Here is a 7,013-nt window from a genome sequence, read left to right as displayed (position 1 = left end):
TTGGCAGCTTGCCAAAGGCTAGGATGATAAGCAACAGAAAAAAATAAGCCATTTTTTTAAATTAAAAAAATATATAACCTCATGGAACATATGAGGTTAAACGTACTCAGTAACTTGAATCTTTCATGGAAGCACAGGAATGCAATCTAATATGAACATTTTACATCTGATTTAGGAGAATACGTTGTAGCAACATAGGCATTGTAATGCAAAATTAGGATTGAGTTCTTAGCTTTTTAAAAAAGTTTGAAGTGTAAATATTTTAATTGTTTTACATTTTTAGCCATAAATCTGAATCATGTCTTAATGTTAGTGTTATTTTATTTTTTTAATTACAAAAATGTCAACTGAGCTAAATTAAGTACTATTATGTGTAAAAATTGTTGATACCATAGCTATAATACAGAGTATTGTTCCACTGAAAAATAATAATGTCATAATTTTAAAAAAGAAATTAATATTGTATTTTAGATACCTTCGCTAATAAATAAAGAAATATATATATATACTTATGTTTCTGTTCTCAGTCATTTATTACAATGGGAGAAAAAGGGATGCAACATATATGCTCTTGAAATTTCAATCTAGGAAGAAATTACAAGATTTTGGCTTTGAAAAACAACAAGAGTCTTGCAGCACTTTAAATCGAACTTAAGCCGCAATACATTTGTTAGTTTCAGATAGCATCACAAAACTCTTTGCTGGTTTTGTTGCAACGGAAAGTCTATGTCTATTACTTTTGGTACATTCTATTGAACTAAAATGAGTAGTATTTACAAGTACTTAATAGCATATAATTGCAGAGAGTAGCCTTGGTCAAGAGGGCCTTGTCCACAGAAACAAACTGTCAGTAAGTATTTTTGCTGCTGAACAGATATTGGTACCAGTCACCTCTCTCTGCCCTCCTCTAACATTCATCTCATCAAATCCTTCCCTGTACCCTCTTGAACCCATGCCCTTCCAGTTCCTGGTTACCATATCTCCCCATCATTATCCCTCCTCTGCCACAGTTCCCCCCTGCATTCAGTGATTTCACTCTCACTTTTCACAAACCCACCCCTTGACCCATCTTCCTTTACAACTATCTCCCCAGCTCTCTTGACCCCCAGAGTTCTGAAGCATGCTGCCTACTCCATCAGCTCTCCAGACCATCAGCAGCCCCCTCCAACTTTCAACACCCTACAATCTGTTTTGCATCACTTACATGCCAGTGAAACTGCCCTCACAAAAATAACTGATTGCCTCCTCACTGCAAAATCTGAAGGCCTTGTCCTTCTTGACCTTCCAGCTGCCTTTGATTCAACTAACTTTCTCTTGTGTGCTTAGTTATTTATGAATTTTACAGCCTTATGTGCTGCACAAGAAATGAGCTTATTTGGGTGTTGACATTTGGACAGTGATACACAATAACTGATGGATTGAATTATACATCAGAAAAAGCCTGTGTACACAGAAAGGTCTTCAGCAAGCCTTTGAAACAAACACTGATGGTTCTCATTTAACATTAATGGGCAAGGAGTTCCATACCTGGGTGCAGACATTCTATTCCGCTTGCTGCATTTAACAAAGTGACACCTTTCCCCCTTGATCATGCCACAGCCAGCTGAAATCCTAAAGCAACTGCTTTCCATTTGTCTGTGTTCACTATCTTTGAGCTCAGAGAGGGGCTTCCTCCATTTGCTAGCTGGCACAGAGTCTTTGCTTTGTTGGCTGTGGTGGCTGAGGCTACTGAGAGCTGTAGTCCAAAATATCAGGAAGGCACCACCAGGCCAGGGAAGGCTGGCATGCAGTACAAAGTTCGCTGCAATTATGTGGAAGCGTTACTTTCCTAAATACAGTGGACCCTCTAGTTATGTATCGCTCTTCAGGTTATGAACATGGCAAACTCAGAAGTGTATACTTCCGGGTTTCGCAGAAGCGCTCAATCGCACTGCGTGTGCACGCAGAAGCAGCACCTCTGCCTATGGACTTTTCGGGTTGCAGATGGACCCCCAGAATGAATTGAATTCATATCTGGAGGGTCCACTGTCACCAGTTAATAATACCGGGCATAATAAGTTTTATGCCACCAGTCCAAAGATGGCATAAACTATTAGACCCCTTACTATTGGCTGCTTCTGCCAAACACATAGCCGACACTATGAGCTTCATCCATCCTGTTGAGAAGGGAAGCAGCTAAAGACAGTTCTCTGTCCCTCATCCCCAGATGATCTGCTGAGCAGCAAACATCAAGGTGGGCCAGAAATATGCACCCACAGGTGGACATGAGGCTCCCCCTACGTTTGATGCATATGGGACTACAATCAGAAGGGTGAGCAGTGATTCCTGCATGTAGATCACCCTTGCCCTTGTTGACTCTTCAGTTCTGTTGATTTTGGCAGAATGAGAGAGAAATTGTTGATATTTTCAGGAGCTAAGCATCTAGATAATTGGCCCTCCAGATGTTTCTGAACTGCATCAATCCTGACCACTGCTCATGCTGACTGGGGCTGATGAAGCTGCAGTTCAATGATTTATCAATGATCCCCACAATGATCTAGATTTGGTAGCAGCAAGCTGACAAAAAACCCCCCTTGATTTATTGTAGGAAAGGTTGGGCGATGCAAATACCATGCTGCCTTTTTAATAAAGTTTAATAATTGCATGGGGTGTAAGTAATTAAGCACTAGGATAACCACTATGATGAAAAATGGGGGGAGTGACTAGTCCATAGTAGGAAACCATTGATTATGTGGAATGGAATGCACAACTAGGTCAGAGCAGGCAGGGCTAAATTTGCATCAGTACACTTACCCAGTCAATGGATGTTGCAAAGCTTGTTTCTACTGCTGTAAAAGCCCACACTTATTAAAAGTGGATTACAGGCAGAGGCATTGCCTAGGAATGAATATTAAAAAATTATTGGGATTACTGGAGTGCATGCAATTCTTACCCTCCCTTGGATAGAATTCAAATCTGCATCCCTGGAAACCAGGCCTCTGCTAGCGTTTGACTTGCCATTCCCAGTATGTAGGGGGAATGGAAGTTGTGCTCAGCAAACCCAGCATAACAGACAGACTCATCTATTCCTTTCCCTTCCATTAGCATGGTTGGCTGTGATAATGGGCAAGAAAATATTAGCAGGAAAATTATCTGGTCTGTCCCAGAGCACATTACCTCTGGTCCTACTTGTTTACAACCTTGACTCACTGATTTTTCTAAAAGATACTTAGGAGCTTGTTGCTTCCTACAAACTTGACTAGGCAACACACAAACCCTGTGCCATCAGGAAACAAACTGAATTCTAATTATTCTCACCATATTAGCAGGTCATTCTTTGTCCTAAAGAGACATGTTCAGAACTGCTGGGTTCTCCTTCCTGAACTATTTTCTCCTTCCTTGTTTGTTTATACTGAGAGGCCATAATTGTGCTTCTTTATTTCACAGCAAAGTGTGGAACAACAGTTCCATTAAGCATCACAGCATGGCAGCTTTTGGATGGGTTGAATACTTTGAAGTGTACAATGGAGAGGAATAAATTCCCTTCTCTTATGTAATAAAACACATTCCAGACTCCTTTGATGTTGTGCAGTGGTTAGAGTGTTGGACTAGGACCTGGGAGACAAGGGCCAAACAATGAAACTCATTGGGCAATGTTGGGCCAGCCTCTGGCTCTCAGCTACACCTATCTCACAGGATTGTTGTGAGGATAAAATAGGGAGTGGGGAGCTGCTAGGAGGAAAGGCACAGCATCTAGCTCCTGTTAAGTGGTGCAGAAAGCATGGATAGTTAAAGAGACAGGAGTTGTTTGAGTTGGGGTGGCTAACCAATGTTGTTAAACTGTAGTTTCCACAATCCCTGACCATTGGTTGTCTGGGATTACTCGAACCCCCCACCAGTTCTCCACTCCTGGGTCAGAGTCTTGGACTAAGGTGTGTGGAAACCCAGATTTAACTCCCCACTCAGCCATGAACTTCACTCAATGATGTTGGACCATTAAGTCTCTCTCAGGCTAACCTGCCTCTCAGGGTTGCGGTGAGAACCTGGTCCACTGCCTTGAGCTCATTGGAAAAAAGACAGGATAGAAATGCAATGGCTGAAATGAAGGGTGGGGTGGGAGATAGATATGTTCTAAGATAGTTGTTACTTTTTCTATTTCATCGCAAGGGAGCTTCTGCACACTGCTTTGCTCCTGCAGGGTCTTATTCAAGTGGAAGGAGCAGTCAGTTCTCTGGTGCCTGAAGACAGATTAAGATGCTGTCTGGTGTATTGCCCTGAGAGAGAATTCCAAAAGCAGGGACCACCACTGCAAAGATCCATTTCCATGTTGCTACCCTCAGAACCTCCTGAGGAAGGGTACCCAAAGAAGGCCTCAGATGATAACCACACAGTCCAGGTTGGTTCATGTGAGGAGATGTGGTCCTTGAGGAACTGGGGTCAAAACCAGGACTTTGAATTGAGCCAAGAAACCAACATGCCAGGATAAGTGTTATAAGTTCAGACTGAGCTATCCCCGTCAACAATCTAGCTATTGCTGTGAATACTTTGCAGAAGCTCACGTGGGTAAAAATAAAAATTGGCTGCGTCCCAACACAATCCTCACTAAGGAAGGAGTTCAGAGAAGACAGCATATGAAGCTGCTGACTTCTCTGAACCTCTTCCTTAGCACGGATTTTGCTGGGCTGCAGCCAAATTCTTTTTACCCACGTGAGCGGCTGCATAGTACTCACGGTTTGAGCACAGGCAGGCAATGCTGCGTCTGGCTCAAACTTTATCTTGGAGCATTTTTCTTGCTCTTTACGATGGCTCTACACTTCAACATAAAATGTCTGAGTCAGGCCCTCAAGGTTTATGGAAGCTTAACATATCAGCCTCTTTAGCCTCAAAGCACGGGGGAACTGAAACTCAACGCAGCAACCAGAGCCAAAGGGAACCATGCAGCTGCAGAGCAGAATTACAGGAGCAAGTCTCGAGCTGCATTTATAAACCCTTTATTCTGATACTTTGTAACCGCCTGCAACAGATTTCCTTCCTTCTGAGAACCTGCAAACTGGGGCCATTTTATACAAAAAAGAAACAAAATAATAATAAAGCTGTTGACGTGCAGATCCAAAATAAGTGAAACATTTCTAAAGTATTTGTAACCTTCAGCCCTATGTTAAAACATTATCAAAGACAATCAAGTGGAAGCACAGTGGGGTTGTCAGTTTGAAGGGCTCCTCAGGGCACAAATACTTTCATGTGAAAATAATACACTTATATTATGGGTCCACCAAGCTGAGAAGTGTCAGCACCAAAGATAACGGAACCATCCCACTTCCACTAGTGCTGTGAGATCACTCCATTATTTAATTATTTATTAGTCACTCTCCCCACCCCACCCCCAAAGCAATAATAGAATTGCAGAGTTGTAAGGGACCCTGAGGATCATCTAGTCCATGGGTAGGCAAACTAAGGCCCGGGGGCCGGATCCGGCCCAATCGCCTTCTCAATCCGGCCCGCGGACGGTCCGGGAACCAGCGTGTTTTTACATGAGTAGAATGTGTCCTTTCATTTAAAATGCATCTCTGGGTTAATTTTTACATGAGTAGAATGTGTGCTTTTATTTAAAATGCATCTCTAGGTTATTTGTGGGGCATAGGAATTCGTTCATTTGGGGTTTTTTTCAAAATATAGTCCAGCCCCCCACAAGGTCTGAGGGACAGTGAACCGGCCCCCTGCTGAAAAGGTTTGCTGACCCCTGATCTAGTCCAACCCCCTGCAATGTAAGAATCCTGCCCACAGTCATCCCTGGATGGGATCAAACTACTAATCTTCTGATTAACACCTATCTAGGCATGTTTTTCAGCTACAACTAACTGGAACTCAGTTCTAGTACCTCTCAGGTGAACACCATTGCCATTATAAGAGAACAAGGGAGGTGTTTATGGTTAGTTCTGACATCTCTTTTTCTAGAAAAATAGCAGTGTATCTATCTATCAACTAACTAACTATATCACCTATCCATCTATCTATCTATATCTATCTATCTATCATCTATCTATCTATCTATCTATCTATCATCTATCATCTATCTATCTATCTATATCTATCATCTATCTATCTATCTATATCTATCTATCTATCTATCTATCATCTATCTATCATCTATCTATCTATATCTATCATCTATCTATCTATCTATCTATCATCTATCTATCTATCATCTATCTATCTATATCTATCTATCTATCTATCATCTATCTATCATCTATCTATCTATCATCTATCTATCTATCTATCTATCTATCTATCTATCTATCATCTATCTATCTATATCTATCTATCTATCTATCTATCTATCTATCTATCTATATCTATCTATCTATCATCTATCTATCATCTATCTATCATCTATCTATCTATCTATCTATCTAATCTATCATCTATCTCTCTCTCTCTCTCTCTCTCTCTATCTATCATCTATCTATCATCTATCTATCTATCATCTATCTATCTATCTATCTATCATCTATCTATCTATCTATCATCTATCTATCATCTATCATCTATCATCTATCATCATCATCTATCTTTGAGAGCTAGTGTGGTATAGCAGCTAGGGTGTCGGACTATGACCTGGGACACTGGGGTTCAAATCCACCCTCAGCCATGAGGCTTGCAGGAATGGTTCTTTATTTAGGATTTCTAAATAAGGAACTGTTCCTTGAAAGAAGGAACCAGCAGGGAGCCCTACTAACAGACCTAAAGAGACAGCCAAAAGGACAAGAGACCAGATTGCCCAAGCGCTCTCCACTCGTTTGCAATAAAACATTTTGCCTTTAGATTAATTTTGGCTGAGCATTAAATACAAAGGGGTGGCCCCATCTGAAATGAAGTAGCAAAGCGCCCGTGGGATTAGTTTACAGTTGCTAATGGGTGGCATTCACCAGAGGATTTGAAAGGAAATCAAGAACAAAAGTTCTTATCGGTTCGGAAGTGCTCCCTGTCTTTCTCAGCTGAAAGTGCCCCTTGCAAAACAGACGGTCAAACGG

At 41.4% G+C, this 7,013-nt stretch overlaps 1 long non-coding RNA gene across 1 annotated transcript in view; it reads right to left on the bottom strand.

Moving 5' to 3' along the window:
• Positions 1–7,013, bottom strand: part of LOC310682563 — a 238,227-nt gene that overhangs the window by 90,497 nt on the left and 140,717 nt on the right. The gene's annotated exons all lie outside the window — the stretch shown is intronic.

Source organism: Podarcis tiliguerta, assembly GCF_965153285.1.
Source record: "Podarcis tiliguerta genome assembly, chromosome: 7".
NCBI classification, from domain to species: domain Eukaryota; kingdom Metazoa; phylum Chordata; class Lepidosauria; order Squamata; family Lacertidae; genus Podarcis; species Podarcis tiliguerta.
This window is presented reverse-complemented; position numbering and strand designations above follow the sequence as displayed.